Source organism: Equus przewalskii, chromosome 4 (assembly GCF_037783145.1).
Source record: "Equus przewalskii isolate Varuska chromosome 4, EquPr2, whole genome shotgun sequence".
Classification (NCBI taxonomy): domain Eukaryota; kingdom Metazoa; phylum Chordata; class Mammalia; order Perissodactyla; family Equidae; genus Equus; species Equus przewalskii.
The window spans coordinates 56,924,793-56,948,428 of record NC_091834.1 but is presented as its reverse complement, the minus strand read 5'-3'; the positions used below and the strand labels follow the sequence as shown (position 1 = coordinate 56,948,428).

Genomic DNA, 23,636 nt, shown 5'->3' with positions numbered 1-23,636 from the left:
CTCACTTTACCTGAAGATACTCCTCTTTTTATTTTTTAAAATTGTAGCAAAATATAACATAACACACAATTTACCATTTTAAGTGTATAATTCAGTGGCATTAGGTACGTTCACATTGTTGTGCAAACATCGCCACTATCAGTCTCTAGAATGGTTTCATCAACTCAAATTGAAACTCTGTGTCCGTTAGACAAAAACTCCTCATTTCTCTTCATTTTAAGATCCACTCATATTGTAAATGAAATTTAATATTAGATATGGTTTTGATTCCCAGTTGCTCCCTTGTAAACGTATTATCCCCCCCACAAATTATTTTTGAGGCTTTCATGTGCTGCGACACAAGATGCTAAAGAAGGCCTCTGGAAATTTTAATTTTCATCATGGAACTGAGTTTTCACTAAATACATTAAAACACTGGAGTGGGTGACAGTACTTGAATCCTGTGTTCTGTCTTGCCTAAGTGGTTTCTAAAAGGGACAGAGTGAGACCAATCATTATTAGTGACCACTCCAGGATATGTCGTGACGTAGATTTTCCTGGTCAGCAGTGGGGTGGGGATCTCAAGCCCTGAGTGAAAAAAAGGGTGCCAATGACTCACATCACTCCTGCTCTGGTTAGCCTTATTTCTCCAGGCTTTATTCTTCCAAACTCCAACACCCCAGACAACGCTACGTTCCCGAGGGCCAGTCCCTCACAACCCATTCCTTATTAGAATATTTTCAGTTGTAACGGAGTTGTTTTCATAGAGTCCAATATTCAAAGAGATGGTCTTCTACGTACTCACTGTGCACTGAATTAGTTATGCCTTGATTCCCTTAAGAAGCTTTAAAAAATATTGTAACAGATTAGATGTATAACTTTAGGAACTGTCTCTTGGTTAAAATGAGGTTTTCCATTTTAGTTCACATTTAGCTAATCATGTCTTCATTTGTTCCCTCCTTAATTGCAACAAGGATTTATTAAGCACCATCTATGTGCTTGTTGCTGTGCTGGGCACAGGAGATCTGGAGGTGCTTGATCCAGTCCAGTGGAAAGACAGACAGAAACATCTAGTCAGAGCACAGCGTAGCCCCATAGAGACGAGCTTTGGGGAAAACAAAATGCAGTGGAGCCAGGAGAAGGCGCGACATACCATCCTGACTCCACAGAGGAGGTGACCCTGAACTGATCCCTGAACAAGAGGAGAGAGTTGCTTGAGAGAGAACGGAGGGGAGGTGCTCCGTGCAGAAGAGCAGCGTGTCTACGGGCCTGGAGTCTTCCTGGTGCTCACGTAGTGCCTGACACACGCAGAGGAGATGCTAAACTCAGGAGACGCTGTCAGGCAGAATCCTCAGCGTTTGGTGACTAGTTGATTAGATGTGGGGCTGGGGGTGGAGGAGGAGAGGAAGTTAGAGCAAATGAACCTGCTGCTTGGAAAGACTGGGAAGATGGTGACCATGTTCATTATTATTTTACCACAAATAACATTCTCAGTTTTAATACTGGTTTAGTCTATCATCCTGAAAAAAAAAATGGGATGCTGGAGTTTTCAAGTAGACCTAATTTTCTGTCATTTTTAACAAATCTCAATGAAATATCGCCTTGAGAGCAGGTTAGAGATACACGACTGTAACAACAGATATTGTCACTGCACAGAACCAGTAATTTGATTTTTTCTCCAACTTTTTATTTTGAAAAAATCTAAAAGCTATAGAAACTTTTGAAAGAATAGTACGTTGAACACCTGTATACCCTTTGTCTAGATCCAACAACTGTCAACGTTTTGCCACATTCTCTCTCTCTCCTCTCTTTCTCTCTCTCTCTCATTACTGAGCCATTTGAAAGTGAGTTGTGCTTATTATGATACTTCAACTCGAAATGCATCTTCTTAGAACAGGACTTTTTTCTACGTAACCGTAGGATCATTGTTGCTAGATTTTGTTTTTGTTTCCTCATGATTATGTTCAAGTTAAACATTTTTGGTAAGAATACTAAATAAGTGATGTGATGTACTTCCTATCATATCAGGGGGCACATAATGACAGTTTGCCCTATTATTGATGACGTGTTTGGATCACTTGATTAGGTGATATCCTTCTATTCTCTCCATTGTAATTAATAAGTAGCCTGTATGATGACAATTTGAGACCATGCAACATATTATCCAGTGGTTTAAGCATCTGTTGATGACTCCTGCTTGAATCAATTATTACGTTGGTAGGCCTTATTTTTAAATTAACCGCTGCTGAATTAATTTCATGTTCCTGTTTCTCCATTCCAGCATTTAAGGTCAGATATAATTTTTTGCTGTTATTGTTTGTTGTCTAAAAATTTGAGACCAAAGGACATCATCCAGTTCTATGAAAACATTCCTCATGAAATAGAACACATGTTGGGAAAACGGCCAAAAAAACATTGTGCAGCTATATTTTAGAAATCAGCATGTATTTTTTAAAAATGATAACTCTTGCACAAGATTTAATATTGTCCGTGATGTTCAGCTTTTGTAGTTTGTGGAAGAAACACTGTAATATGTCATTTAACATCATAAAGGAATCTCATGTCTGTCCACTGATAGCTCATTGGCAATACACCACAGCTGTTCAGAGGCAGCCCAGGAAAGAGAAAAAAAAAGCCCAAAAGTCAACCATCTGACTTTAATTAGGAAAGAGAATAGGCCCCAAACGTACAAGGATGAGGTCTTTTGCAGGTCGAAGTATTATAGTGCAACTTGAAACGAGGTAAAATAATGACCTTATATGTGAAGGTTAGCTCGCGCTTTTACAGGATTTATAACACAGAGACATAGTGCCCACCCTTTCCTGACAACACGTCAACCTTTCCTATAGCTACAGTAAACACTCATCTAGGCAAAAAACTCCATGCTTTCTAATTACTGAAGGCCCGTCAGACTTCAGAGGAGAGACATCTTTAACCAAGATGGGGAAGGCTACTGGTAGAGCAGGTTCTGTGGGGGAAGAAGATCAGGATTTCAGTTGGGGGCATGATGCATTTGAGACATCCGTTAGATATCCAAATAGAGATATATAGATTTGACAGATATATGAGCTAATGCTTAAGGGAGCTATGATGGCTGGAGGCATACATTTGAGAATTATTTCCAGACAGATGCTACTTAAAACTATGGAATTGGAAGAGAATCGGCAAGGGAGAGAGCACAGAGAGAGGACAGGAGATTAAGAGAGGCTTGGACTGAGTCCGGGACACTTCAGTGCTATGAGGGTAAGGGGAAAAGGAGGAACTAGCAAAGGAAACTAAGAAGGAGCAGCCAGTGGGGTTGAAGGAAAATGAAGTGTGTAGCATCTTAGAGAACAAGTAAAGAAATCACCTTCGAGGAGGAAGCAATTAAATGTGACAAGTGTTATTGATAGGTCTAGTTTGATGGGGACCAAGATTTGGATTTGACAACATGGAGGTAATTGATGATATTGACAAGCACCAGTTTGGTGAAGCCTGCGGTGTTTAAATCCTGACAGGAGTAGATTCAAGTGAGAAGAGAAGAGGAAATGGAAGCTAGTGAGTTTGGACTGTCTTTCAAGGAGTTTTGCTGTAAGGTGGCAGCGGGGGCACAAAGAAAAGGGGTCATGCCTGGGGGGAGAAGTAAACTCAAGATAATTTTGTTTGCTATTTTTTTTTTTTTTGGTGGGGAACATTGACCGTGAGCTAACATCTGTTGCCAATCCTCCTCTTTTTGCTTGAGGAAGATTGTTGCTGAGCTAACATCTGTGCCTATCTTCGTCTATTTTGTGTGTGGAACTTTGCCACAGCGTGGCTTGATGAGCATTGTGCAAGTCCACATCCAGGATCTGAAACCATGAACCCCGGGCTGCAGGAGCAGAGTGCATGAACTTAACCACTTCACCACCAGGCCGGCCCCTTGTTTGTGTTTTGTTTTTAAAATGAGGGAGATAACAATATGGTTATGTGCTGGTGGAAATGAGTTAGGAGAAAGGGGACGCTGTTGACGTATAAGAAAGTATGGAGAATTGCTGAAGCAAAGCCTTTGTGTTAGGAACAGAGGGGAGGGGAGAAGTGTCCATGGTCCAGATCCCGGTAGGTAGGAAGATGTTGTTGTGGGAGTTTGTGGAATTTTTTTTCTCAATGTTTCCATTGTGTGTGTGAAGTGGGAAGCAAGGTCATCAGCTAGGAGTGAAGATAGAGGAAAAAGTATTAAAGCTCTGAGGATCAACGAATTTCTGAAGTAGAAATCTATGAGAGAAGGAAACGTCAATCAATTCCAAAAATGAGAAATAGTACAAACCATAGTCTCTAGTCACAGTGCAATAAAACTGGAATTTAACAATGAAAATAAAAGTTCCTACTTTCTGGATGTTAATAACTCTCTCTTAAATAACTTGCGTAAAAAGGCAAAATGAACCTGAAACTGTTAAATATTCCAAAAATAAAAATAATGAAAAGACTATCTACAAAGTCTCTGCCACAATAACCAAGTGGGATTTACCCTAGGAATGCCAGAAAGTTTCAGTTTTAGGATATCTATTGATTTGTTCACCATCTTAATAAATTCCAGGAGGAAAATCATATGCTCAATCCAATGGATGTTGAAAAAACATTTGATTTGATAAAATTAAACATCCATTCAAACTTAATTCTTAATAAACTCATTACAAGGATTTAAATTTTGCTCCTGTTACATAAGATTATTCTGAATATTGTTGCTGAGCTAGCATTTATACCAATCTTCCTCTGTTTTTGTATGTGGGACACCACCACAGCATGGCTTGATGAGCAGTATGTAGGTCTGCAGCTGGGATCCAAAACCACCAACTCCAGGCTGCTGAAGCAGAGCGCGTGAACTTAACCACTACACCACTGTGCCATCCCCTTCTGCCCATTTTTTAATCAAGTTGTTTGGTTTTTCTGGTTTTAGTTGTATGAGGTTTTTTTTGTATTTTAGATATTAATCCCTTATCAGATATGGGATTTGCAAACAATTTCTCCCATTCTATAGGTTGCCTTTTCATTTTGTTGATGGTTTTCTTTGCTTACAGCTTCTATGTTGGACACAGAACAGGCCCTGGGTGTACTTGTCCTCTTTCCAATTTTGTTCTTGTCTTATTTTCTCTTGTCTCCCCTCTGGATTAAAGCTCTCTCTCCCCTCTTGGACTCAGATTGAGCACCCAGGACACATCAGGCGCTGTGCTTAGAATCTTTGTGAATGCTGGGAGAGAGGAACTGAAGGATGCTTTCCAGGAGGATTGTTCTGAGAGGGAGGGAATGTGGGCCTTGGGGCGCCAGGCCCTGGGTGCACCGCTGTCTCTTACTTATCCTGGCCTGGAGACTTCAGGTGCACTGGTCTCCTGTCTCTCACCTGCAAATGGGGGATAAGCCTAAAGAACAGGAAAACAAATTGTCATGTGAATGTCAGTTATTGCTGTTTGGTGTGAATCAAAAGTTGTGTTTTTTGTCCCCTCTGTTTTTCTTTTTATTTTAGTTTCTATTTCTCTAACTTTGTCCCTTTGCCTTTTCAATCTAACTTTTTTATTACCTACTCAGACCTTTCTCATCTCCTTTTCTTAAAGCTAGAGGAGAGCAGCTTGCCACTGTTCAATCATGGGGAATATGGGTCCCAAAGGATTATTCCTTGCTAATTTGGCTACCTCTCCCATAACAGCTCTGGCCGGAGTTTTGAGCCTTTTAATGGGAAAGGAGTGTCATGCAAATCGTGTCTGGCCGCCTGGTTTGACTGGAGGCAGGAAATGCAGGTCTGTTGTTCACCGAAGGAAAAAGATCCATGTTATGGCAATCAAGGCCCCACGCACCATTCAGGATTTAAGGACTGAAGCCCAACTGGGCTTTGAATCAGGGGTGCCTCTCAGTCTTGGCAGATTTTTTAAAGTCATTAAGTTTTACTCTTAATAGAAATAAACTCCACAGCCATGTAACCCACAGGAACAATTGCAAGTCTTGGGAAAATTATTCTCTACTAGTTGATGGCTGATGTGGTAGGAGTGATAGTATACCTACCCACTAATTCTAATACTCAGATTGTAGGAGAGCAATCTATTTTATATTTATGCTTTCTTTTATGGTCCTGATTGAAATAAAATGCTGGCTGGAGGTACATTAGACTTCTCTGAAGAAAGTCTCGACAGAATTGGAAAGAAGATAAGCTAGTCGTTCTGAGCACAGACTCGAAGGAAAACCATTCGTTTGTTCTTCCAGAGATACTTTTCTGTGGTTTGTTTTTGGTTCTCTTCCAATTTGCATATTTACCAAAATCCCAAGGAAAGAAAAAAACCATTAAGATTTTTTTTCTATAATCCATTTAAGTCAAAAACAGAGAAGAGAGAGAAAAATTTGTAGCTTTCAAACACCATTAGTTTGCTAATGATAGCTTTCATCTTATGACAGTTCTCAGACTGATAAGATGCTCTAAACATCCACCACGAAGGAAGAGGGCCATTTACAGGCCCCCGCTCTGTCTCTGCAGCTTGCACATGTTTTCAAACATAATTTCATGCCTGCTTTCTGACAGCTCATTAAACAAAGGCCTCTTGGTGCCTATATTGCCCGTCTCCCCGCTGAGAGTGTAGCATATTTACGGCCTTTGCAGATTGCTGGCTGCTGGCACCTTCTCTTCCCCGTGGCCTGCCTGCCAACTGCTTATCAGTCTCCCCCAAAGGTGACATCCTCCTCGTTTGTTTAGGTAGCGATGGTCCCATGTTTGACCCTTGGAGGCCAGCAGCAGCATGATTAGGAGCCGCTCCTGCACCAGCTAGATAAAGGCAATCAGGCAAGCGAAGACAGCACGGGGCTGCTCAGGGGAGCTTCGCCAGCCTGAGCGCGCCTGTTCAGGAACACGCTGGCAGTTCGTTAGCTCGACAGCTGGCAGCGTGCAGACCTTGTGGGATTTCTGCCGCAGAGAAAGCAAACAAGTTTTCGGCAGTGTTGAGGAGCTATCTGGGGCTGTGTACAAGGGCGATCGGAGCAGCTCGCTCCTAATTACCTGCCTCTTGACTGCCATTAAGCCATCATTACACATCCAAACCCGTAAAAGCCCCTATGAATGCAGGGCCTTATATTTAATTTTTATCCTTTCCTCTGGCTTTTGCCAAAAGCATTTTGCTGGGGTCCTGGGAGGACAGATGAAGACATCTTGGATGCAGCGAGAGGCTGCAGGCTGCATTCATCTGTAGGTTCAGGATCTGACAAAACTTGTAACAGGTTTCTGCCACAGCAATGTCCTGGGGGTGATGCATCCTTTCCACTGAATGGGAATGGAGAGAGAACAGGGAGGGGAAGAGGGGAAGGAGGGAAGGAGGGAAGAAGAGAGAGCGAGACCTCTTTCTTTGCAGCCGGGCCTCAGTTAATTCAGCCCTTAGCTGCTGTGGGTTAATGGCCAGGCCCCAGGGGCAGGGTTTTTGTCAAAGTCTCAGATGACCTTGGCCCTGGAACCGCCTGTGCTGTGCCTCTGGGATCTGATTGGTGCTAAAGTAGAACCAACATTTGCCGTGTGATTGCATGCGCCTTCTGGGTAGGTGATGACAATGGCCACCACTTTTCAAGCATCTCCTGTGAATGAGACAGTGCGTTAAGCATTTCTCACAAAACGTTATCTCATTTAATGCAACATCACTCTGAGGGAGGGAACCTCAGACCCATTGCACCAATGAAAAAACTGAGGCTCAGAGAGATTGGAAGGGCTCCATCAAACTCCCAACTAGTCAGCAATTGAATCCAGATCTGTTGGTTCCAGAGTCCCCAGTTTTAATGTCCCAGCTTCTGCTGAAAGGACAGCTACCCTGGAACAGCTCTGCAGAATTAGTTGTTGCTGAGTTTGATTCCCCTCCGGAAGTTCTCGAACTCCAGCATGCATGCCCAGCGCCTGGACAGGTGGTGAACAGTGGAGACCCCCAGACCTTCTGCGTTAGGAGGGGCCCCAGGCAGGGGATGAGCAATCTTCCTTGTTTCATTTTTCAGAAGCTCCCTGGGTCATTCTATACAGGGAGTCTTGAAGTCGGTCACATTTTGAGAAACCATGTCCTAACCTAGGAGTTCCTTGGGGGGGCGAGCAGTCTCATGTACCCTTGTTCCTCTAGCTCCCCATAGAGTGCTCCTAGCACACAGCAGGTGCTCAATAAATACTAAACAGTCAGAGGAATGGCTCTGTTCGATTTTAGTCCTCTGTGTCTTAAGTTATATTGGAACATCCTATACCCTTTAATCCTCTTGGCAGGAAGCAGGGAATAAATCTTATACAAGTAAAATTTATCTTTCCAACATGCCCTGAGCACTGACGAGGTGGTGTCTTTCCTTGTCACATCGCCTCCTCCTTACGTGAGGACAGCTGAGCCTCTGGCCTCCAGCAGTCCAGCATGCAGACGGCCCCTCCAGACCATCCTGTTGTACTGAGTATTTACGGTAGAATTATCGTTGCTAGAAAGCATCCTCGTGTGCACATGTGTTAGTTGATGTACGCAAGCTTTGTTATCTATTAGATATAAGATTTATTTGCTACACTGCTTATAAATAATTTGGACTCCAGCTTGTTTCCTGGGTGTGGTGTATTGTTTTGTGTGCACTACAGTTTCTGTGAACAGATCTGTGTGCACTTTGCTTCTTTGTGTATGTTATTTTGGATGAATCCTGACTGAGAAAGTAGGTATCATTATATCCATTTTATAGATGAGGAAAGTGAAGCTCAGAGAAACTAAGTATCTTCCTAAGGTGGCACAGCTCGCAGATGGCAGAGACAAGATTTTAACCAGCTCTGTATGACTCCCAAATAAAACACTGTTTCTATTTCACTATGTTGCTGAAAGAACAAACTAATGATTTAGAAACTAAAGAGAAAAAATACTGGAAGGAAGTAACGGTAATTATTAATGATTTGGGAGATGATATTTTGGTTCTTTATACTTTCCCATATTTTCTAAATTGTGTACATATAACTTTTATAATTGTGGGAAAGCTTAAACACACACACACTAGCAGGGAGCACACTATCTGATTAAACTTAATTATGGTTAATTTATCAAGAGATTTCTGTTTTAGTAGTTCATTCAAATATATGTTTTTGATGAAAAACAACAGAGCAAATGTTCAGGCTCAGTAGGACATTCTCCTAATTAAAAATATTCTCACCACAATGAAACTAGATTATTGTCAGTGGAAGAATTTTTGGTTTGGTTTTTAGCAACAGAAAACAGAACAGTATTTGCTATAACTAGAAAACCACCGTTTTCAGTGGTTATGAATTTGCTGTTTAAGGCTGAGCCAAGGGCGGGGTGAAAGGGTCTTACGTTTTTTCACCCCTCTGCAAGTTCGTGAGGGACTTTCTCTCTCGCCATTTCCTTTTGGTTTCAATACTCACCGATTCAATACACCCCATGCACCAGGCACTGTGCACAGTAATTTCCTGAACATTAACTACCAAGTTTGAACTTGATTCTCAGCAGCCATATTATAAGGAAGGTTGGGCGTGTTCTGCTAGCCCCTTTGCTGGTGAGGAAACTGAAGGGCAGAGATGAAGGGACCTGCTCCAGGGCTCCCAGTTGGCAGGCAATGGCGTGAGAACTCCAGTTTAAGCCCTTTCACTCTAAACCCAGCTTCTTCTAACTGCACGACCTCCTGGTGCTTCTTAGGGCCAGATCTGTTCTTAAGCAAGACTGTAATGAAGATTATGTTGGATCTTTTGGTATCTTTTCAAACTTTGTATTACAGAACCCATTATTCACTCTCCCACCCACCCAGGAGTCACTGCACCATCCAACCACCCTACGGATGATATCTCAGAATTCCGGACTTTTCCTGCCTCCTCTCTCACCCCTCCTCTGCCTCCTAGTCAAAACCTGGAGAACTGGTACTCCTTTTGCTCAGAAAACAAATGAGTTCATCTGTGATAATGCATGATGAAGACTCCTAGGTAACATTCTTGCTTTTTGAAAGGGGAGATTTATGAATGCTGTGCGTCTGCCCAAAGGAGTGCCCTACTGAGGCGATAATTAGATGATATAGGAGGTCAATGGGGAGAAAAATGAAAGAGGAAAAATACCACCGAAATGCACTGCAGGAAAAACAAATGAAAGCATCATTTCATTTTAGAGAAATCCTTTGTTAGCGCATGCCCAGAGTTTACAATTCCTGGAAAGTCATTTGGAAAGGGATAACAAAAGTCATTTTAAAAAGTCCACAAGTTATAGCACAGTAAATCCAGTTCTGAGAATGCATCCTAAGGACTAATTCTAAATACAGAAAGAGCTTTGTGCATGAAGAAGTTCATCACTTATAATAATTACTTATGATATTGAAAAATGGCCAAAGGGGCATTGATTATGTAACTTACGATACAACGGAATACAGTCGTTGCAAATCATGTCTACAAAATGTTTTGAAGTAATATAAAAATTTTTCTACATTGTAAGGTAAAAACAAAGAGTAGAATATAATTTGAATAGGTATTATGAGAATCATGCCCAGAATATTTGGAAAACGATTACCTGGAAGTAATTATGTTTAGAAATTGCTACCACATTTTTCTTCTTTTTATGTTTTTTTATTTTCCAAGTTTTCTTAAATGAAAATGTCACTTTACTAATGGAAAAAATTAAACTTATTTGGAAAAATATTATTTTACTTAATACCAATTTTTGTGTAATTCAAGTAATATACAAGCGGCTATACCCAAGAGCGATTTAAAAGAAAAATATACTATGTAGCTGTGCAGAAAATAGTGTAGACTGTACAGAAAATAGCATAGGAGGTCCAATCGCTATCCTTTTGAAAGGACTGCTCACATGACTGGCCTCTGGCTGGTGTCTGGGGACTTTGATTTCAGGAGTTTTCCCGTCCTAGTCTGTTGGGGCTGCTATAACAAAAGGCCAGAGACTGGGTGGCTTATAAAGAGCAAACATTTATTCCTCACAGTTCTGAAGGCTGGACGTCCAGGATCATGGAACCAGCAGATTTGGTGTCAGATGAGAACCTGGTTCCGAGATGGCTGTCTCTTCACTGTAACCTCACATAGCCAAAGGGGCAAAGAGCCTTCCTTGGGCCACTTTTATAAGAGCACTAATATCTTTCATGAGAGCTCCACCCTCATGGCCTAAGCACCTTCCAAAGGCCTCTCCTCCCAATACCATCACACTGGACATTATGTTTCAACATATGGATGGGAGTGGGGCACGACCTCTCAGTCCACAGCAGTTCCCCACCACCGTTAACTACGAGTAGCTCATTATGTTTAAACCATTTGTACAAACCATATAGTTTATGCTGAATACATGCTTTCCCTCTGGGAGGCTGGAGTTTGGGTATGTGCCAGGCAGAGGCCGCCTATGTGACAATCGCCCAAGAAAAACCCTAGGCATTGAGTCTCCAACAAGCTTCACTGATGGACAATATTTTACACATGTTGTCACAACTTGTTGTGGGGGAATTAAGTGCATCCTGTGTGACTCTCTGGGGGGGAAACTTGGAAGCTAATGCCTGGTTTCTCTGGACTTTACCCGTGTGCTGTTTCCCTTTGAAAATTGTGTTTGGTTTCCTTTCGCTGTAATAAATCAGAGCCCTGAGTGTGACTACATACTGAGTCCTGCGAATCGTCTGAGGGAAGCTTCAAACCTGGGGGTGATCTTGGGACCTCTCAAAATAATCTTCACCATCTTGTAGCTCTAAAAAATCACTTTCTTCCCATTTTCATCCTTAAGAATTTAACTTTATATAAACCATAGACTAGTGATTTTCTAAACTATATTAAACCCACATGATTTTAGTGCCAGGAAAGAGAACTCTCCCATTCTTTTGCTTCACAGATGAGAAAACAAAGCTAAGAGCAAGTGAAGGGATGTGTCCAAATCAGCGTCAGAACCCAGGATCCCTGAGTCTTCAGTTCTTCTAGAAGACTCCACTCCCTTCAGAGATCATTGTTCTCCTGTGTACAGGAAACCATGAAACTTAATGGGCAAAGGATAAACAACAGTAACAATATAAAGTGGACTAAGTGAAGAAGGATCGGGGATACTGGATGTAAAGCACTAGTGATGGTAAACGGGCTCTCCTTCATTATTTATAAGGAGTATATAAATAGATGGTGCTAGAACAGGAAGCACACATAGTGTGGTCTCAGGCTATAGATTCAGTCAATTTAAGTAGAGAAATACTTTAGAAAGGTAAGCCCTAGAATGAAAACTGGACCCACTTACTTTTTATTCTTTTGACTGGTGGTTAGTTCGAGCCATTGAAAATGAATTTTATTGGCATTTCCCCTTGGAAATACAGATGTCCAACCCAGGTTGACTACAATAAAATTGAATATTTGGATGCTTATTTCAAGCAGACCACATCTCCTGGCCTGCATTCTAAAGGGGAAATGGGAAGGCTTATAGAGAGAGAGAATCTTTAAAAAACTGGGAAATTTCAGTCAAACAATCTATTTCTTATACTTCAAAGATTTTATTGATAAATTCAGAAATCTGCCAATTCATGCTCATCACTTAAAACCTAACAACAGGATATTGTTTTTAAAGATCTGTGTTGCACTTACTATAATCCTATTCATTCAAAGGGTAAGACCATTGATCATCTACTTAACAACATTTGTTCTTTTATTGGAAGGCTGAAGAGGAATGTAACCAATGTAAGAAGGCATACACATTTTTGTTTCCAAAGGGAAACTAGTGCAGAATTCGTACATAGTGAGTACTCAGTATATTTTCTTTAAATTTATGACTATGTGAATTCTGGTTAAATGCAGCACATGAAATTGCCTCCCACAGTTTATCCCATCTCCCATCAAAAAAATCCTAATGACGTGGAAAAAGTAAAAAAGAAGAAAAAGAGGAAGGAAAAAAGAGAGAGAAAAGAAGGAAGAAAGAAAGAAAGATGACAGGCAGAAACTTAATATGGAAAAAGCATTCAAATAGCATAAGCCTTAAAAAGTGGCAGCAAACAAAAGGCAGTTTAGAGGTGACATTATCCCTATACTGATTCATCAAAGCCATTCTGGTGAGTTGACAAACTCCTGAAACTTCTAACCAATGTCCCCGTATTAGCCTTGGCCTGCCATAAAAAAAAACACTAAATATGGGGTGGCTTACAAAGCAGAAATTTATTTTTTTCTCACTTCTGGAGGGAGAAAGTCCAAAATTAAGGTGCCAGCGGGGCTGGTTTCTGATGAGACCGCTCTCCTTGGCTTGCAGACAGCCCTTTCCCTTTGTCTTCACACGGCCTCTCTGTGGGCACAAAGAAAGAGCGGTCTCCAGTGTCTCTTCCTCTTCTTGAAAGAACATCAGTCCTATCTGATAGGGCCCTTATGACCTTATTTAACCTTAATCACCTCCATAAAGGCCTTACCTCCAAATGTAGTTGCATTGAGGGTTAAGGCTTTCACAGACGAATTTTGGGGGGACAAAATTCAGACCCTAACAGTCCCCAAACTGAAGGGATTTACTTATTTTCTCCCCATTCCTATATTCCTGAAGCACTTGGAATTCAAGCTGTTGTCAAATTAATATTGTGCCTTTGGCTCAATAACCCTAGGAGGCAAACAGTATCATTTGGATAAGCAGATTTCCTTGTGTCTTTTAAGGCCTTGATAGTTGCAAAGATACTTTGGGCAGAAGAGAGAAATTGTATCCAGCTGGAGACACCAATAGTGTGACTAACAGTTGTCTGATTTGCTGGTTTTGCCTAAGCAAATAATTTAAAATCACAAATCTTGGTCTAGGCCAAACCAGACTGGGATTTAGTTACCCCAATCTAAAATCCGGGCTTCTCTTCTTACAATAGCATACACAATTGTTCTAAAGAGGCTAAGATGTCATCTCAACTATATTCAGTTATCTTAGTTCAAATGTGGATGGACAAAATACATAGTATGGAAATCTCGCTTTTTGTAGGGAAAAAAAAATCTTTATAATGGTCTTTCAGTTCAAAGGGAAAAAAGTTCCAAACTCTTTCTGCCTCTCCTAAGATCCATCTCCATTGATTCTAGATTTGATCTCTACCTTTAATATGTGACAGGTTCAATATACAACTCTAAAGCCTAATTGATTATTAGTAGTTTTACTGCAATCTTAATAATAATAATTGAGAGTTAAATAGATATACTATTTAAATTTTTAGCATGATACCTACATTCTTTTTAAAAAACATTGACTACAAGGAATTTCCTACATTGGCCATTTTTCTTTCATCTGCATCCCTGGGTCTCTTCAGTTGTGAATATTGGGAGCAGTGATGAAGAGATCATTCAACAACAGTTCTACAGAGAAAACAGACCTCCCCACACCATGCCCTAAGTCCCATGGACACATCTCTCCCAGTAAGAAGGCACTGGGGAAAAGAAAGAACAGATTTAGCATTTAGCTACACAGAGTCACAAAGCCTTACCACTTCTCCTGTTTGTCCACTTTTCTGTTTTTTCCCTAGTCAGTTCAACAGCAGAAGATACTGGCTTTGCATCAACCTGAGTGATGGGAGAGAGTGCCACACTGACCTCAAAGAACATCTGATGAAAACATGATCCCTTTTGATCTATAGGGAGATTTTAAAACATTATAAATCAACATTTTATTAGTTCATTTGTATATTACATTTCTTTGGTGTTTGGCTTTTTTTTTTTTTTTTTTTTTTTTTTTGTCAATGGCAACTAACACATGTTAAAAATGAGCTTCTAGAAAGCAATTCTGGCTTGTGTCCATAAGAGAAGGAAGCTCTGGGGTGGTTCCACAATTTTTACTTTTGTCCCAATTCTTAATTCTTAAGACAATCTAAGAATTCCTCTCACTGAAGAAAAAGTCATACCAAAATTCACTTTCTTTTTCTTTCTGCTGAGGAAGATTATCCCTGAGCTAACATCTGTGCCAATCCTCCTCTATTTTGTACATGGGTCACCGCCACAGCATGGCTGATGAGTAGTGTAGGTCCACGCCTGGGATCCGAACCCACAAACCCAGGCTGCTGAAGCAGAGTGCACCAAACTTAACCACTACACCATGGAGCTGGCCCCCCAAAATTCACTTTTTAAAAATAAATACAAAAAACAAGATGTCTGGTGTAAGGGGTATCTATCTTTGGGTGGAGTTAAAATGGTTGTATTTGTTTAAAGGGAAAGGTTTAGGGTGGTTTATTGTACTAGGTCGGGTTTCCTGGAGACATCCTCAGACTCAGAGACAGAGATTTGCATGCAGGGAGTTCACTGGGGAACGAACCTGAGAACAAGATTTATAAGCAAGATCGGGCAGCAGGATGGGGCAGAGGGAGAAGCTGAACTGCAATGAAGTTGCAGCAGAGGCCCCAGCTGATCCCACTGGGTGCTCTGGAGCTGAGTTGGCCCTTCAGAGTTGTCACAAATGGAGGCAGAGGGCCAGGTCTTTGTACCCCAGCATCAACTCAGGCTCCCTCTGGGGAGAGGGCAGGGCTGCTTCCTTGGGCAGAAGGCAGTGCCCAAAAGGATCCCAGCTGTGAGGCTGCAGCAGCCAACCCTCCTGGCAGCTGAGGGGATGGGTGCTTCCGTCCAAAATGGCATCTGAGCAGGTACATCACTTTTGTGTTCTTTTATATCTTCATAAAACGTGTGCACATTCCAAAGAGGAAATCGTTAGATCATCCCTTTATTCAATATTGTTCTGGTTTTTGACTCTCAGTCCTCAAATTCAGGTGGGCAAGAAACATCATATTATCTATGATGTTACCTAATTCCAATTGCAAGTCTCCTCCTGCCAGGATATATTGGAAATGGAACTTCAGTCATTCTTGGGGCTTCCTTGCCAAGTCAGAGCTATTTGAGTTTGTAGGGGCTTAAACAGGGCCAAGGCTTGGAGGCCAGGGGATAAAGCAGGAGATGGTTATTTATAATATGCCCATTATGGTTGCCCCTAAAAAGACCACTGGCCCCTTTTGCATGGTCCATTCAAAGCCTCACTTCGGAAACACCCAGACCTATGGTCCTGTTTCCCTAGCCATTCCTTCTAGAGACTTGCCACCTCCCCAGAACACTGCCAGGGAAATGGGCACCTTCCTTACTGTTCTAGACCCACTGACCTATTTCTTCCTGTGGCCCTAGGGAATAGCTTTCTGATTCAGGAGAAACCCCTGTGTACCTCCCACATATTTACAAGTCACTCTGCGTTTTCCTACAAACCCCAATTCCCTTGAATTTCCAGCAAACAAACATCAAATGCTTCTTTTCTAGAGGCAGGAGAGCATAATCTTCAAACCCTCCTGGAAGGAAGTATTTGCAGTCTACTTTTCTCAGGAATCAAAGAAAGGAAAAAAAGCAAAAGGGTTCAGTTCCCATATTAAAACAATCTGAAGATTAATTTTTGCCAAATCACTTAGAAAGCTCTCATTTGGTGCATATTCTGGCTACAAGAAAAAAGTAACGTATTTTTCAATAGTCATGACCAATTGGGTTTTATATACAAGATGCAATCAAGAAGAGTTGTCCAGAATGACTCTTAAGTTGGAAGATTACCTCTTTGAGGCTGAGTTTGAATATAAACACATTGAAACATTTTCTTTTAAATGTATCCAAATTTTGGGCCGGTGTTTCCCTCCAACCTAGCCTGTGCATTGTCATGATTTCTGTTAGCAAGCATTTTGAACTTAAAACCCTAGTTCTGACACACTGGCAATGCAATCAGCTACAGGCACTCCCCAATCTTTGAATGTGTTGCTTGCCAAAATATTGTTTGCACATCTGTTTTTATTAGACTATATGTTCTTAAGTGTCACAAAACAATAGCATAAACAGGTGTGTGTGTGTGTGTGTGTGTGTGTGTGTATGTAAAGATTTTGAGTTCTTTATGGCATTCCCTATTCTGAAATGGAATAACAAGGATAAATGAAGAGAAAGAAGATGAAATGGAGGAGCAGAAAGAGAAAAATGTTTTTAATGATAACTATATGCCAGGCTTTTGGCTTAGCATTTAACTTGAATCGAATATTTTAATCCTTAGCACAAAGTCATGAGTTAAGTACTATTATCCTAATTTTTCAGGTGAGGAAACTGAGGCTCAGAGAGGTTAAGTGCTTTTTCCAAAGTCCAACAGCTAGTTTGCAAGGGGTAGAGCAGAAAAACGTGCCCGCACTTGGGCTGTCCGTCCCTCCCCACCCTAGGATGTATGGTATATAGAGTATATGCATCCTGTATTTGATGCGCTGTGTGTGTGCATGTGTTTATCTCCTGTGGTAGATTGCATTATTGTTCCCAATTATCTGCTGCCCTCCCTGCAAGAGGATCAGACATCCCAGTCTGTGGCCATAAAACTTGCAGCACTTCCCTGTGGGAGAACATTCATGCCCCTTTTCCACCAGGCTCTGCCACGTGATTTGCTTTAGCCAATGGGATGGGAACATAACCTTTAATGCCATCATGTGATTTTTCCTTTTCCTGTTTTCTTTCTCCTTTTCCCTCTGACATGTAAATGGCATGTTCCGGATAGAGGCAGTTTCCACCTGAGTTCTGGAATGAAGCAAACACACTAGCTGATTTGCAGGTGATATGAGCGTGAATGAGAATAAAGCTTCATTGTAAGCCACTGAGATCTGGGGGTGTTTGTTACAACAGCATAACATATTGAAAGCTGACTGATAACTCCTTTTTTAGACAGTAAGCATTTTGAGGGCAAGATGTCTGATTCATCTTTGTACCCTCCTATTCTACTCCCCATCTACCCATCCACACCCACTATAAACCATCATTTGGAAGGCTCTCAATAAATATTTGTTGAATAAATGAATGCAGTAAGTAAATGAAATGAAACAATATAGGGACAAGAATATAAAACCAAATGCCTTTCTTCCTTCTTTCTCTCTTTCCCAATAGTAGGCAACTTACAACTCATGCGACACTTAGTATTTAACAGATGGAGCTGCTCTCTAGAACTAGGTGTTATATTCAGGGAGGAAACACCTCAATTCTGACTCCAGATTTACATTACCTTCTAGGGCTCTACGAGACAGCAGCCTTGTCCAGAGCCCGGAAAGCCCCAACAGTGCCCAGACATGGACCATGAGGCCAAACACTCGGTGGTAGTTCTGGGATTTGGTTCTGGGTAGATTGATATCCAGAATTCCATGGATATCATGTCTTCTTTGTGTGAATTTTCAGTTTAATCAGCACTTCTTGAAACTTTGCCTCCATCAGTTATCCCATGATTCAGATAAATCTGAGGTTGTTCTCCAAGAGGAGCTATGGAAGTTTAGATATAATCCCAAACCCACATAAGTCTGTGGATCGCTTCTGAAATTGTTTGAGAAAAGCCAACCAAGAGCAGCAATAAAATAGCTCTCTAGTTATTTGACATTCCAAGCTGAGGAGGTAGGGCAATGAATTCAGGCTTTGGTTGTTAATTGCTCCATCCACTCATTCACTTGACTCGGCTGATATGTAAAAGGAAGAAAAGATACTATCCCATAAACTGGCCATGATTAAGGGTCAAACAGAAGAAGATTAGCAAGCTTGATCACATTCTCTGTCTTAACATAGAATTATTCTGGTTTGCAAAGTTCACAGCACAGACTTGAACTCCCCTTAATGAAGAGGGAGTCCTTGACCATTAAGTGTCTATTTTTTTTTTTTAATACATAAGTTTCTTTTAATGGTCTCTGTCTAATTTGCTTTTCCTGTTTTTCATGGTCCCTCTCTCTATTCAGGTTGAATCAGGTTTGTGTTTACAGTCAGCGAGTGGTGACATATTTTGCCACAACCATAGCTGTCCAGTTTCACCAGCACTCAGCCAGTGTCCCTGAAATGAACCTTATCAAGCACAGCATTTGTGGTCAGTAAAAATCTCTACTATGTGTCTGCTCTGGAAGTTTCTCCTTATGTATTTCGAGCAGAGCCAGAATTTGCATGATGGAAATACCAAAAGAAGATTTTTTTTTTTTTTTTACTGTCCCTTCCACTCAGAAATGCCAGGCCCACAAATTAGGGACAGCCTTGATCTTTGCTACAATGACATGTGGATGCAGACCTACAATAGCAAGCTGGCACCACATCTGTCCACCAAGACTTTCGTTACAGAAAGAGGGCTTGGCTCCATGAAGATATTAACTGGGCACTTTTCATCTTCATTCAAATGTCTTTGGAGGGGAAGAAATCCTGAGCCAACCCTGAATAATAAAATGGTAATAAAAATGAGAATCATCATTATTGGAGGCTCTGGATTTGATTCTCAGCAAAAAAAAAAAAAAAAAAAAAAATGCATAGGAAGTGCCTTTGAGGAAGAGCCAACATTCCAAGCTCCACCTTTGTCCTCCTCCAACCACCCCCTTGTCAATCCTTTGATGTTCATAGGGATAATCCTTTATAGGGGCCAGATCCTCTCCCATTGCATTCCCCCAAGCCCTTATAATAAGAGCAAGACCTTCCATTTGCCTGGTGCTCTTGGCTTATAAACTGCTTCCACATCCTCAGCCCCACCTCTGCAGTCTGCTTGAGCTAAACAAGTTTCCATGTTCTTAGGATGCATATTCAGCTGGAGTCTCTGCCCCAGCCATCTTGCCTAAGGTCAAGCAAGTCCACCTTCCCAACAAACCTTGTGTAACTTGAAATTTCCTTAGCAGCCACTGGGGCAGTGACATATCTCTCATCCAGGTTTCCCTGACCTGACAGCTTGACTGACAAACAGTAAGAGTGGGGAGATTCCTGAGAGCTAAAGGAACGAACACATGTGCCGGGCAGAACCCTCTCTGCCATGGCTTCTGTGCTTTGCACACCTGCTGGCTCGTGTTTCCAAAGGCAGTTGACATCTGCTGACCCAAAGGCAACCTGAGCCTGGAAATAAAAGTGGGCTGCAGTCTTACAGTTTCTATTCATAGATTTCAACATCTGTAATCCATAAGCAATGAGGAGTAGCAGGATTTGGGCTCATCGTTCCAACAGTCCTTCCTGATTCCCTGGGATCTGATATCTCATGCAAGTCTGTGTATGAATTCTCTTTTATTGGAAAACTGAATCTTACACATAGAAACAAGTTTTATAAGTACAAAGTTGTATACAAAGTAAAAGATTACACCTCCCTTCCACCTCAATCCTCTCCACGCCTCTTGACAGAAGTTACAACTGTTAACGGTTTCTTGTGTATCCTTATAGGACTATTCTATACATATAGGAGAGAAGAAAATATATACATATAAACTAGAAGTTCTTCTTAACAGAATGAAGTAATCAACCTGCATCAATGTAAAATCAGAGAAGAGATAGTGTGAGACTATTCAGCATCATTAGAGGACATCTATGGGCCGAATTTTTCATTAGCTATAGATACTCATGTTAAAGCTTTCAAATGATAAATTCAATATACATTACACACCTTTGTTTTGGTTTTGTTTTTTGCTAAGACTAACAACAAAGTGAATAATCTTTCCTTATCAACGTAATTCCCTCCCTCCAAAGGAGCTCTTATATAGTATCAATCAACTTTTAAAATTTTACAGATAATGTAATTTCTGACAACATACTGACTCCTCATAAGTTTGTTGTTGAGTCTTTGCTTAGAAAGTGACTCTCTTTTGCACGTGGAGAAGGAGTGCATTGGAAAGCCTCCCTCTGGCCTCATGCAGGCATTCTAGTTCACTTCTATCTTCCAGGTCCTCCAGGAACTCCAAGCCTCAGAAGTCGCAGGATTGGAGGGTGGACTTCTCTCCGCTGGAAAAGACTCTTGGGCCAGGCAAATGCTGGAAGACACCAAGACCTGATACTAACAGCTAATACTCACTTAGAACTTCCCTGGGCCAAGCACTATCCTGAAATTTCAAGTACATATGCATGTACCCTCCGACCCCATGTGGGAGGTATGCCTGTTAGCTGTGTTTTGCAGATAAAGAAAATAAGTCCTGGAGAGGTTAAGTAACTGGTCCAAGATCAAAGCTCAGCTCTAATAAGTGGCACGCAGGGCATGTTTTGATTCCATAACCCGGACTCTTAACCCCTTGGATCACTGTATCATACTACCTTTCAAGTGAATCTTGCTTCTCATTCACTGCATTCACCAACCTCGCCAGCAATCCCACGTGTTAGTCTGTGCACACTATCCACCTGCAACAATGGCTTTCCTTTCTCCTCCAGCAAGGCTGATCCAGCCTGGCTTCAGGACTCCGAGTTCCTCAGGCAATCCCTCACACCTGTTCACAGATCTTCACAGATATTTCTGGATATGACTTCGGCATCTTTGTGCTGTTATTACTTACCGTTGTAAGTTGTGATTTGTCTGACGTTAAAGACCTTTTGCCCTTGTGAACTGACTGGCCTGGATGCCAAGCCTGTCTCAGTGAATTGGTGCCAGCAGAGAGAGGTGAACCCTGCAATATGAAGGTCAGCCCAGTGATAGGGGGCGGGGGAACTCCATACCAAAGCTTTCTTGCCGCTATTGAGTGAACTTGCACTTTGGAAATCAAAATAAGATTCTTCGTTCTGGCTTTAGGAAGTGACACGTTCAGAGAAATGTCTTAATTCGGGAGTGTGGGCTGAACATGGGCAGCAGATTATGAACAAGCACTGCCTCTGGTCTAATTAGTATTCCCAGCATGAGCAGTGTTACCAAGAATCCAAAAATTATGTCCTTATCTGGGGTCCCCTGCTCCTGAACCTCAGGTAATCTTTGTCTTTGGAGGAAATAGAGCTCCCATGGTCTCCAGGCATGCTCCAGTTTTGCTGTGGCTGCCGAGGTACGAGAGGAGAACACGTGTTTCCCTGGAGCCCCGCCATTTCTGTGGGCCATTGGGCAATCACTTTCGCCTCTCGCACTCTTTAATGTTTGCCGTGCTCTCACTGGAGAAAACGTGCAACACAGAATGTCTCTCCAAAGAACAGGCCAGACAAGCAAGAACTGCTGCATCCTAAAGCATTGTAAGAGTCACACGCGCCCGTTGACAAATGCAGGTCGCAGACAGCAATTTGGGGTCGCAACTGATTTCTCAGTGAATGGCTTTATCAAAGCAAAGGCACTAGCCTAATAAAAAACCAGGTTTGAACAATTGCATATGGCACAGGAAAGCAGGCAGAGGACCCAAAGGAGCAGGCCAACGGGTTCTCCTCTTCCCTCGCCAGACATCACTAACTCCTTCCTTTCAGCTTTCCCTTGGGGGCCCTGGAAAGGTGAGCATTCCCTCCTGGGCTTGAAACAAGGATTAGAGAGAGTCTCTGTTGGAGACATACTATGAATCTGGCACAGCTTGGGAGAAACACCCACAGCAAAGTTATTTATTATCCTTTAAACCCTGGAAGTCCCAGTGCATTTGACACATAGAGCAAGAGCAGCAACAACAAATGGAGGGTCTGGGCTGTGTTTTCCCCAATTGGTTGCTCATTCTCTCTCTCAAACTCTCCCCTGCAAAGTTGAATTTGTTTCTGATATGTTTCTTAGGTTAGTAGGTCCATCGTTCTCTTACTCTGAGAGAGACGCATGCAGATGTAGGTGTAAGTATGGGTGAAGGTGCAAGTAAAGGTAGAAATGTAGGAGAAAGTGGAAGTGTAAGTGTCCAACTTTCTCTTGATGCCATTACAAGAGTAAATAAGGCCAGTCAGCTCTGGTCTGTTTAATGGATGACCGTGAGTCAGACGGTGGGGCTGTCACATGCAATGCCTTCTTTAGAACCAAGGAATCTCTCTCTCTCTCTCTCTCTCTCTCTCTCTCTCGTCTGCTCATCTCGCCAATCCTTACTCTGCATAAAACCATTGAAGCCTAGATTTGAATGTTCCTGTTTTCTCCAGTTATGGATTCCTTACAGCCCTTTAACTTTTGGGCTGCTAATATTTCAAGAAAAAGGTCAGTTGCATTAATGGAATGTAGCATAAATGAAAATAATTTCAGTTGCGCAGTATATTTTCCTGCCTGCCAAGAAACAAAAGTGCCTGTGGTTTTCAAAAAACGGGATGCTGCATATTAGAAGCAAGAAAGAAGTGTCTGTTCTTTGTCCAAAAGAGGCTGCCTTGAAAACTCTTGCCCAGTCATTAAAGCAGAGATGTCTGTTTTCTTACAGTGAGGTCTTTTGCTCTTTCAATTGCATTTTCTGCCACACTCATGCTATTTTGTTTACGCTTGGGGGTCTCTTGTTAAGAAAAAGGAAAGTAGGTTAGTGGAAGCTTCTCAAATTCTTTTCTTGTGTGCCTAAAGTCCCTATGGGATAGATTTCATAGGTTCTACAATAAAAGCAGCACTGACTTTAGGTTTTCTGGCTCAGATAAATATCTTTAATCACTTTCAAGTTAAAGTAAAAGGAGCTTGGCAATGGGAAACCTTGGAACATTTTCATTCCTAAAAAGAGAATGTGGGGACGCATTGCAGATACGTGTATAAATCGTCTTGTGAGCATCAGAAGGATTCCTGATTCCTATATTGCTTTCAGGGTCCCCTAATCAAAATAGCCGCTACTTGTTTCAGTTAGTATCCATGTCGCTCACGCACTCTGGGCGGGTACCAGAAGGCAGCTGCTCAACTTCAGTTTTTCCCTCCAGAGCCGAACCTTGTCTTTACGAGACACATTGTTGCTCCGGAGGTTGAACACAGATTCTAAGTAGCAAGTGGGCTGGATCTTCACCAAGCAGTGGACAAGACCACCAGTTGACAAAGGCTTTGAGTCTGCCTGTAGTGTCCCCTTCGTCTTTCCCACATGGACGACAAGGGAGGCTAAGTTGAGGAATGTGCCCCAGGAGGACTCAACAG

At 41.8% G+C, this 23,636-nt stretch overlaps 1 long non-coding RNA gene across 5 annotated transcripts in view; it reads left to right on the top strand.

The window, feature by feature from the left end:
• The window catches only part of LOC139083039 (uncharacterized), a 152,321-nt gene that overhangs the window by 88,059 nt on the left and 40,626 nt on the right, over window positions 1–23,636 (top strand). For 4 of the 5 annotated variants that reach the window (XR_011539531.1, XR_011539527.1, XR_011539530.1 and 1 more), the window contains exon 5: window positions 17,412–20,766. The exons of the other annotated variant lie outside the window; for it this stretch is intronic. This is a non-coding gene — a long non-coding RNA (uncharacterized lncRNA). The remainder of the gene's footprint in view (window positions 1–17,411; window positions 20,767–23,636) is intronic. 5 annotated transcript variants of the gene reach the window in all.